The 10000-nt window shown below is 47.5% G+C and overlaps 1 protein-coding gene across 3 annotated transcripts in view; it reads left to right on the forward strand.

The window, feature by feature from the left end:
• LOC126981086 (FERM, ARHGEF and pleckstrin domain-containing protein 1-like) overlaps positions 1-10000 on the forward strand; it is a 265700-nt gene that overhangs the window by 154826 nt on the left and 100874 nt on the right. For 2 of the 3 annotated variants that reach the window (XM_050831776.1, XM_050831778.1), the window contains exon 3: positions 2200-2258. The exons of the other annotated variant lie outside the window; for it this stretch is intronic. The gene's annotated coding sequence lies outside the window, so the exon portion shown is untranslated. The remainder of the gene's footprint in view (positions 1-2199; positions 2259-10000) is intronic. 3 annotated transcript variants of the gene reach the window in all.

The raw sequence follows: 10000 nt of genomic DNA on the forward strand, positions 1-10000 counted from the left end.
AGAAAGAGAAATAAGGGGATGTGTGTGTGTGTGTGTGTGTGTGTGTGTGTGTGTGTGTGTGTGTGTGTGTGTGTGTGTGAGGGAGGAATGTTTGTGTTTTCATTATATATTTTTTTACCATCTGAATTGCTCTTATTTGTTTACTTTCTCTGTACAAGTTTCCGAGAATTTGAATATAATGTTTTATGTATATATTCACTATTATTTTTTTCATATGCTTGCTATGTGTGTGGGAGCATGAGTTGTGTGTGTGTGTGTGTGTGTGTGTGTGTGTGTGTGTGTGTGTTCACGCCCACTCGGGAAAACTCATCTTGGAATGTTTATTTAGCATTTAGCGATTTTTTTTTTTTTTTTTGCGTTTCAAGAGAATTTGTGGTGTGTGTGGGGAGGTATTTCCTGTACGTTTGTCCTCTCTCTTTATTCTCTCTCTCTTTATTCTCTGTCTTTATTCTCTCTCTCTCTCTCTCTCTCTCTCTCTCTCTCTCTCTCTCTCTCTCTCTCACCATCTTTATATCTATCTGTCTATTTACCCTTTTCTCTATTCTGTTTATGTCTATCCAAAATCTATCCATTTATCTATCTTTATCTGTATGTATTTCTCTATCTCATGTATCCATCTATCTATCCATCTATCTTTGTTTGCTTTCGTTTTCTTATTTTTTTTATCTATCGAGATGTGTATCTTTTTATATCAGTATATCTATCTATCTGTGTATTTATCCATCTATCTATATATCTATCTATCTATTTCTATCTATCTATCTATCTATCTGTAACACACACACACACACACACACACACACACACACACACACACACACACACACACACACACACACACACACGTATTCTTCGGTACTTACATACATGCATAAAAATGCTTGCAAACGCTTCGCCGCTGGATATTCATACATACATATATTATATTTTCTAACACTCATACGCCGTGTTCCAAGCGGTGCACTTTTTTTTTCCTGTTCCTCCTACTTTTACTTTATCACAGCCATTTTTTTTCCAATTTTCCTTCTTTACTGTTCCTTGGAAAAAGCTGCCTGTGTTTTTTATTTTTTTATTTTATTTATTATTATTTTTTTTTTACAACAGAGGAGTCAGTTCAAGGGCATAAAAAGAGGTAACAAATGTGAAATAAAAAGCCTGCTGTGTTGTCTCTCCCTTCCCTGTCTGGTCTCCGCCGCCTGCACCCGAATCTTCCACTCTCCTTGCCGTCCGCCTCAGCCTGGGTCGGGCGGCCCCTGAGGCGGCACTCCCCTCACACAAGCCGCCGGGGACGACTTATTGACCGGGGACGACACGCCGGGGGAACGGGCTGGGGGCGAGGACGTGGTGGTGGTGGTGGTGGTGATGGATGGTGTGGTGGAGGTGACTGGTGGTGATTGTAGGGTCTTGTAGTGGTGATGGTGACTGATAGTGGTGGTGGTGACTGGTGGTGATTGTGGGGTCTTGTGGTGGTGATGGTGACTGGTAGTGATGGTGATGATTTGGTGGTAGTGATTGGTGGTGGTGATTGTGGGGACTAGTGGTGATGATGGTGATTGGTAGTGGTGTTGGTAGCTGGGGGTGATGGTACTAAGTGGTGTTGATGGGTGGTAGTGGTGGTACTGACCTTCATGGTAGTGGTGGTGGTGGTGGTGGTGGTAGTGATGAGACTGGTTGATGATAGAGGTGGTGGTGGTGATGTTGATGGTGATGGTGATAGTGGTGGTAATGAAAAATGCGATGGTGGTGGTGGTGATGGTGGTGGTGGTGATGGTGGTGGTGGTGGTGGTGATGGTGGTGATATATGCCTCGTTGAACTTGAATTGTAAGTGTCTCTGTGTGTGTGTGTGTGTGTGTGTGTGTGTAAGAGAGAGAGAGAGAGAGAGAGAGATAATGGGACCCAGTGCCCGCCTCAAGGGACAAGAGGGTGCCAGCTTTTTTTCTTCTTTCTTTCTCTTTTCTTTTGTTTTCTTTTTCTTCTTCTAACATGAAAAAAAAAATGTGACCCAGTGTATCTTATAAAATCAATGCTCTCTCTCTCTATCTATCTATCTATCTATCTCTATCTATCTATCTATCTATCTATCTATCCTACCTCTCCCTTTTTCTTATCAGGAAAATATATTAGATGCATTTTTTTATATTTTTTAGATTTTACCAAATAGTTTGTCTAACGTTTGTGCGTTTGTTTGTCTGTTACAGGTGCGTGTTGGTGCTTGAGGGGAAACGAGGGGAAAGCCGCGCCCAGGTGTGTCCAGCAGGTGAGACAAGGGGAGGGAAGGGAGGGGAAGAATGGGAAAGTGAAGATGGAGATGGCTTTTATGGAGTGGAATGCATGGAGGGGAAGAGAGGGGAGGGAAAGGCAAGGAAGAAGGAAGAGGGATGGATGGAAGGGAGGGGAAGAAAAAAAGAAGGGGAAAGGTGAGGATGGAGGAGGTTTGTGTGGGGTGGAATTCATGGAGGGGAAGAGAGGGGAATGAAAGGCAAGGAAGGGGAGGGCAAGGGAAGGAAGGGAGGGGTAAGGTGTATTTTGGAAGGCGTGAGTGGGGAAGGATTTTGTGAAGGGGGATGCAAGGAGGAGGGGAGAGAGTGGAGGGAGGGGGGATGTCAAGGAAGAAGGGGAGGAGTAAGGGAGTTAGGGAGGGGAGGGCAAGGGAAGGGAAGGGGAATGGTTAAGGTTGATGTTTATTTTGGAAGAGGAGAATGGAAAGGGAAGGGTTGGGAGGGAAGAAGGGGAAGAGAGAGATGAAGGAAGGGGAGGAAAAAGGTACTGTGTGTTTTGGAAGGGGAGGGAGACGGATATTGTGGACAGGGAGGTAGGGAGGGGAAGAGAATGGAGGGGGAAGGAAGAAGGGGAGGGGTGGGGAGGAGGAAGGAGGATGAGGGGGGGTATGGGGAGGGAGAGGGAGTAAGGGGAATGGAATAGAGGTGTTTTTTTTTTTTTGTATTTTTTTCTTTCTTCCCTTAACGTCTCCCCTCTCTTCCTTTCCCTCCCTTTTTTCCCTCTCTTCCTTCCCTTCCTTCTTCCCCTTTCTTCCCTTCCTTCTTCCCCTTTCTTCCTTCCCTCCTTCCTGCTCCTCTCTTCCTTCCATTCCTTCTTTTCTTCATTCTTCCTCTCTTCCCCTCTCTTCCTTCCTCCCTTCTTCCCTTCTCTTCCTTTCCCTCCCTTCCTCCCTTCTCTTCCTTCTCCTCTCTTCCTTTCCCTCCCTTCCTCCCTTCTCTTCCTTCCCTCCTTCCTCCCTCTTCCATTCCCTCCATCCCTTCTCTTCCCTCCATTTCCCTCCCTTTTTCTCCTCCTTTCCTTCCCTCCTTCCCTCTTCCTTTCCTTCCCTCCCTTCTCTTCCTTCCCTCCATTTCCCTCTCTCCCTTCCCTCCCTTCTTCCCCTCTGTTCCTTCCTTCCTTTCTTCCCCACTTCCTTCCCTCCTTTCCTCCCTTCCTTCTTCCTCTCTTCCTTCTCTCCCTTATCCCTCTTCTTCCCTCCCTTCTTCCCCCCTCTTCCTCTTACCGCCTTCCTCTTCCTTCTCACGTTTCTCTCCCTCCCTCCCCTTTTTCTCTCCTTCCCTCCACGCGTTCCCTCCATCCGCCTCCAGTCTTTGTCTCACGCTTTTCTTTCCTTCCCTTTTTCCTCCACTTATTCCCGTTTTTCCTCCTCACTTCCGTTTTCCTCTCCCTTTTTCCCTCCCTCCCTCCATTCTCCCTCCCTCCCTAACGGCTTCCTCCTTTCTTTCCTCTTGTAATTAATCCGTTTTATCTAACTCTTCTCTTTTCTCTATTCCTCTTTTTTTTCTTCCTCTTTATTTTTTCTTTATTTTTTTTCCTCATTGTCTTCCTTTTCTTCCTCTTCCTTGCTCTTTTTTTTCTTTGTTTTCTCTTTTTTTTTTTTTCCCCTTCGTCCCTAGCATCATTTTTCTCTCTCTCCCCCTTCTTCCTCTGTTATTTTTTTTCTTTCCAGTGTGTCTGTGTCTCTTCTCTCTCTCTCTCTCTCTCTCTCTCTCTCTCTCTCTCTCTCTCTCTCTCTCTCTCTCTCTCTCTCTCTCTCTCTCTCTCTCTCTCTCTCTCCGGCCTTGCCCTCCTGACTTTTCCCTCCTTCCCTCCCTCTCTTCCTTCTTTCCTTCCTTCCTTCCTTTCCTTCTCTTCGCCCCTCTCTCCTTCATTCCAGTGTGTGTAAGGGGTCGTCCTAAACACACACACACACACACACACACACACACACACACACACACACACACACACACACACACACTTTCTCTCATAATATACACACGCACGCGATCTTTTTAAAGTGTGTTAATTACTTTAATTATGTTACGTAATGAGATTATATTTTGATGTTGGTGTTGTTGATGGTGGAGGTGGTGGTGGTAGTGGTGATGGTGGTGGTGGAGATGAGGTTTAAGTGGTGATGGTGATGGTGATGTTGGTGGTGGTGGTGTTGATGGTGATGGTGATGGTGGTGGTGTTGATGGTGATGGTGGTGGCGGTGTTGATGGTGATGGTGATGGTGGTGGTGGTGGTGGTGTTGATGGTGGTCTTTCTCTCCCCTCTCCCCTCTCTTCCTTTCCTCCCCTTTCCTCTCTCTTCCTTCCCTCCCCTCTCTCCACTCTCCCCTCCCTCTCCTTTTCCTCCCATTTTCTTCTCTCTCTCTCTCTCTCTCTCTCTCTCTCTCTCTCTCTCTCTCTCTCTCTCTCTCTCTCTCTTTATCTACAGCAAGGGCAAAGAAACAAAAACAACAAAAAAAGGCCAACATCTATCTATCTATCCATCTATCTATCTGTCTATCTATCTATCTATCTATCTGTCTTTAACTATCTATCTATCAATCTATCACTGAGGAACAGGAAGTCGTGATCAAAAACTGGGATGAACTGTTTGACGACCCAATTTTCCTCTTGTGTGGCGACTGAGCACTTCCGGTGATGAGGAAGAGGAAGAGGAAGGGGGAGGAGGAGGAGGAGGAGGAGGAGGGGAGGAAGAAGGGAGGAAGAGATGAAGGGATGGAGGGGTCATTGTTGTCGTGTCTGTTGTGAGCACGCTGGAATGAGGGTTCTTTTCTCTCTCTCTCTCTCTCTCTCTCTCTCTCTCTCTCTCTCTCTCTCTCTCTCTCTCTCTCTCTCTCTCTCTCTTTTCCTCTTTTCTTCATTTCTTCCTTGGTTTATTTCTCTTTCTCCTCCTTCCTTCATTTCCAACTTCCTTTTTTTCTTTCTTTTTTCTTTCCTTCTTTCCTTAACTCTCTCTCTCTCTCTCTCTCTCTCTCTCTCTCTCTCTCTCTCTCTCACACACACACACACACACACACACACACACAGCTGTCAGAGTGATGGTGTTGGATGATTGAACGTTACTCAGGAAGGGGAGGGACGCAGAGAGAGAGAGAGAGAGAGAGAGAGAGAGAGAGAGAGAGAGAGAGAGAGAGAGAGAGAGAGAGAGAGAGAACCAGGCAGCCGTACACAACAGGGACAAAACATGAAAAACAAAAACAAAACCCACAAAGGACTAGACACATGGGAGCGGTGGACTGCATAAGGTCAAAGGGAAACTTGAAGCACAGGGACACAAACATCGAAGAGACAGTCACTAGTGGGCAGTATTAAAAGACAGTTCGCCGCCCAAGAACACCTATTTAACAAGGCTTTCGTAGGAGTTGTGGGCATTTCCAGGAGTAGTTTTTTGACCCTGGTGGTAGTTTGACCCTTCTTCTGTACCATGAACCTAAAGAAACGCTCATTAGAACCTGATTGATATCCTCCTTTGACCTTTAGAAATAGCTGATGTGTGAAGCGAAAGTGTCTTGTATTACCAACCATTTTTATATTAGTGGGCAGTATTTTAAGACATTTTGGCGTCTCACATCACCTATTTCCAAAGGTCAAAGAGGGGGTCAGTCGGGTTCTAATGAGTGTTTCTTTAGGTTCACGGTACAGAGGAAGGGTCAAAGTACCACCACCAGGGTCATACGACTACTCCTGGAAATGCCCACAACTCCTACGAAAGCCTTGTCAAATATGTGTTCTTGGGCGGGGAAATGTCTCATGATGATACGCCCGAGTGAGACGGAAGTGGAGAGGAAACAGTGGCAGTCAGAGAAGCTGGAACCACAAGGACAGAAGAGGTGTAAACAGGACCCAGGAATAGACAGATGGATATGAGACAGTAATAGACAGGCAAACAGGAACCACAGCGACAGAACATGTGTAGAAAGGACCCAGGAATAGACATATGATTATGGGACAGTAATAGACAGGAAACAGGAACCACAGGGACAGAAAAGGTATAAAAAGGACCCAGGAATAGACAGATGGATATGGGACGGTAATTGACAGGCAAACAGGAACCACAGCGACAGAAGAGGTGTAGAAAGGACCCAGGAATAGACAGGCAAACAGTAACTTCAGCGACAGAACAGGTATAAAAAGGACCCAGGAATAGACAGATTGATATGGGACGGTAATTGACAGGCAAACAGTAACTTCAGCGACAGAACAGGTATAAAAAGGACCCAGGAATAGACAGATTGATATGGGACGGTAATTGACAGGCAAACAGTAACTTCAGCGACAGAACAGGTGTAGAAAGGACCCAGGAATAGACATGATTATGGGACAGTGATAGACAGGCAAACAGGAACCACAGAGACAGAAAGGATGAAAAGAATGGACTTATTAATAGGTTGAAGTTAACAGATGATATTGACAGACAGACAGGAATCGCAGAAACAGAATTGGTGAAAAAGGACCCAAGAATAGACAGAAAAAGAGGGGATAGGAACAGAAGTTGTGAACAAGAACCCAAGAATAGACAGGAAAAGAGGGGATAGTGACAGAAGTGCTGAACAAGAACCCAACAATAGACAGGAAAAGAGGGAATAGGAACATAAGTTGTGAACAAGAACCCAAGAATAGACAGAAAAAGAGGGAATAGGGACAAAAGTGGTGAAAAAGAACCCAGGAATAGACAGATGGACAAGGAACAGCAATAGACAGACAGACAGAAACCTCATGGGACAAAGGCAGTGAAATAGAACCCAGGGATAGACAGATGGGCAAGGAACAACAATAGACAGACAGACAGAAACCTCATGCAACAAAGGCAGGGAAATAGAACCCAGGACTAGACAGATGGACAAGGAACAGCAATAGACAGACAGGCAAAAACCTCATGGGGCAAAGGCAGGGAAATAGAACCCAGGGATAGACAGATGGGCAGGTAACAGCAATAGACAGAAAGACAGGAAACATTGGAACGGAAGTAGCGAAAAAAATGACACAGGAAAACACACAAAAAAACTCAACAAACAGTGAATGGATGTAGCGACAGGAAGTTCAGAAAAAATAGACAGGAACGTGTTTATAAGAGACAGCAAGGGGTGTATTTAGACGGGCGGGTCACTGACAGACAAATGCTAACCAAAGGGACAGAAATGGGTGAAAAAAGGGACAGGGAATAGACAGACAAGGTGACAATTAACGGGTAATCATGACACAGGTGAGAGAGAGAGAGAGAGAGAGAGAGAGAGAGAGAGAGAGAGAGAGAGAGAGAGAGAGAGAGAGAGAGAGAGAGAGAGAGAGAGAGAGAGAGAAAGAAAGAAAGAAAAAAATGAAGTTAGATATGAAGGAAGGAGGAGAAAGAGAAAGAAACCAAGGATGAAGAAATGAAGAAAAGAGGAAAGAGAAGATGGCGCCACTATAAACACTTGCCTGCGCCAATACGAGCTGGGGCCGACTACCATCCAGGCCCCTCAAGCAAGCCTACTGGCGTTATAGGCGTAGACGTAAAAAAAAAAAAAAAAAAAAAAATGAGATGAGAAGGAAAATAAACAATCTGTCTAACACGACGTCCTCAGTCAGTATTAAAAACCAACATAGGAAGCCTTTGAGTAAATATTCTTCATGGTAGACACGTTAGTAATATTGTGAACGTAACGGAGGTTGGGGGAGAGAGATAACCAACTAGCCAACCCCTTTAGTAATTAGTTTCCACGGTTTGAACACGTCAGTTATCTGGGGAAGAGACGAAGGGAGAGGGAGAGAGAATACTAGTTAACTAACCCCCACAGGAATGAGTATTTACTGTTTATACACGTAATTAGGCTGGGAAGGGAATGTAGGGAGAGGGAGAGAGAATACTATAGTTAACTAACCCCCAACAGGAATTAGTTTTTACTGTTTAAACAAGTAATTAATCTGGGAAGGGAATGAAGGGAGGGGGAGAGAGAATACTATAGTTAACTAACCCCCAACAGGAATTAGTTTTTACTGTTTAGACACGTAATTAGTCTGGGAGGGGAATGAAGGGAGGGGGAGAGAGACACCCAGCTAACCAACTCCATCAAGAATTACTTTTCATGGTTCAGGCTTGTTGGTTACGTGGAGAGGGGACGAGGAGAGAGAGGGAGGGGAGGAGAGCAAGGGCGTGGTTCAGGAAGGTGGCGGGGGATGCAGAGCGCTGGGTAGGTATACAGGTAAGAGTTTGAACAGGTGAGGCACTTTAGGAGGCAACAAAAAGCAGGTGTAGGGTGTAAGGAAGGGTCAGAAAGAGAGACGCGCTCGTAGTTTGGTGGTAAAGTCTGCGCGGCGTCGAGGAGGTGTTGCAAGGTGGCGGTGGAAGGGAGCAGGTGGAGGAAGTGGAGGAGGTGCAGGCAGGAGTGAAAAGAGGGGGAGTGTTTCACAGTTTGCGGATAAAAAGTGTGGAAGATGTTTATGAAGGTGGCAGGGAGGTGGGCCGGGTGGGGGAGGTGTCTGGGAAGCGAGGGGCAGGTGTAACGAGGTGTCATACCTGGGACAAATGTGCGGGAAGAGCGGCAGTGGTGGGGCGGTGAGAGGCGCAGGTCTATGAGGTGTCATGTTGGGAGCAAAATACAGGAAGGGCTGGAAGTGGAAGGAGGGGCGCGGAGGGTGTGTGATGGGGAGGGTAAGGGTTTGGTGGTGGTATGGGTAGAGCAAGGCGAGGGTGTTGGTGGGGGGAGTGAAGGGAAGGGGTGTTTGGTGAGGGGAGGGTAAGGGTTGGGTGGTGGTATGGGTAGGGCAAAGCGAGGAGAGAGAGCGCGGGAAGGGTGTTGGTGGTGGGGAGATGAAGGGGAAGGGAGTGGTGAGGGGAAGGGTAAGGGAGGCCTGGTGATATGGTGAGGAACAGGGTGAGGGAAAAGGGTGTAGCGAGGGTGTTGGTGAGGGTGGTTGGTGAGGGTGGTAGTGATGGGGAAGGAAAGGGCGGGATGGCGGTGTGGGGAGGGGTAGGATAAGGGAAAAGGGTGTAGCGAGGGTGGTTGGTGAGGGGAAGAGTGACGGGGAAGGAAAGGGCGGGATGGCGGTGTGGGAAGGGGTAGGATAAGGGAAAAGGGTGTAGCGAGGGTGTTGGTGAGGGTGGTTGGTGAGGGTGGTAGTGATGGGGAAGGAAAGGGCGGGATGGCGGTGTGGTGAGCGGTAGAGTGAGGGAAAAGGCCGGTGCGAGGGTGTTGGTGGAAGGGAGAGTGAGGGTGAGGATGGCTGGTGAGGGGAAGAGTGATGGGGAAGGAAAGGGCGGGGTGGCGGTGTGGTGAGCGGTAGAGTGAGGGAAAAGGCCGGTGCGAGGGTGTTGGTGGAAGGGAGAGTGAGGGTGAGGATGGTTGGTGAGGGGAAGAGTGATGGGGAAGGAAAGGGCGGGGTGGCGGTGTGGTGCGGGGTAGAGTGAGGGCGTGGCGGGGTGGGAGGGAGTGGAGGATGAAGGGGGGCAGGTGCGTAGGGAGCCTCGACCTCGGCCCATCTGCGTCTCGTGTCGTGAGGGTTCATGGCACCGCTAACGAAGTCTGCGCAACACCGCCACCGCCATCACCACCACCACCACCACCACCACCATCACCACCACCGCCACCACCGCCACCTCGTTCCTGCTGCTGCTCTGCTTACACATTCTTCTTTACCCCTCGCTGCATCAATAACTCCTGCTGTTGCTCCTCCTGCTCCTCTGCTGTTGTTTGTTCTTCCTTTGTGATCCTTTGTGTTCCTCCTCTTCCTCCTCCTGCTGTTGCTC

The sequence above is a fragment of the Eriocheir sinensis genome, chromosome 46 (assembly GCF_024679095.1).
Source record: "Eriocheir sinensis breed Jianghai 21 chromosome 46, ASM2467909v1, whole genome shotgun sequence".
Lineage (NCBI taxonomy): Eukaryota > Metazoa > Arthropoda > Malacostraca > Decapoda > Varunidae > Eriocheir > Eriocheir sinensis.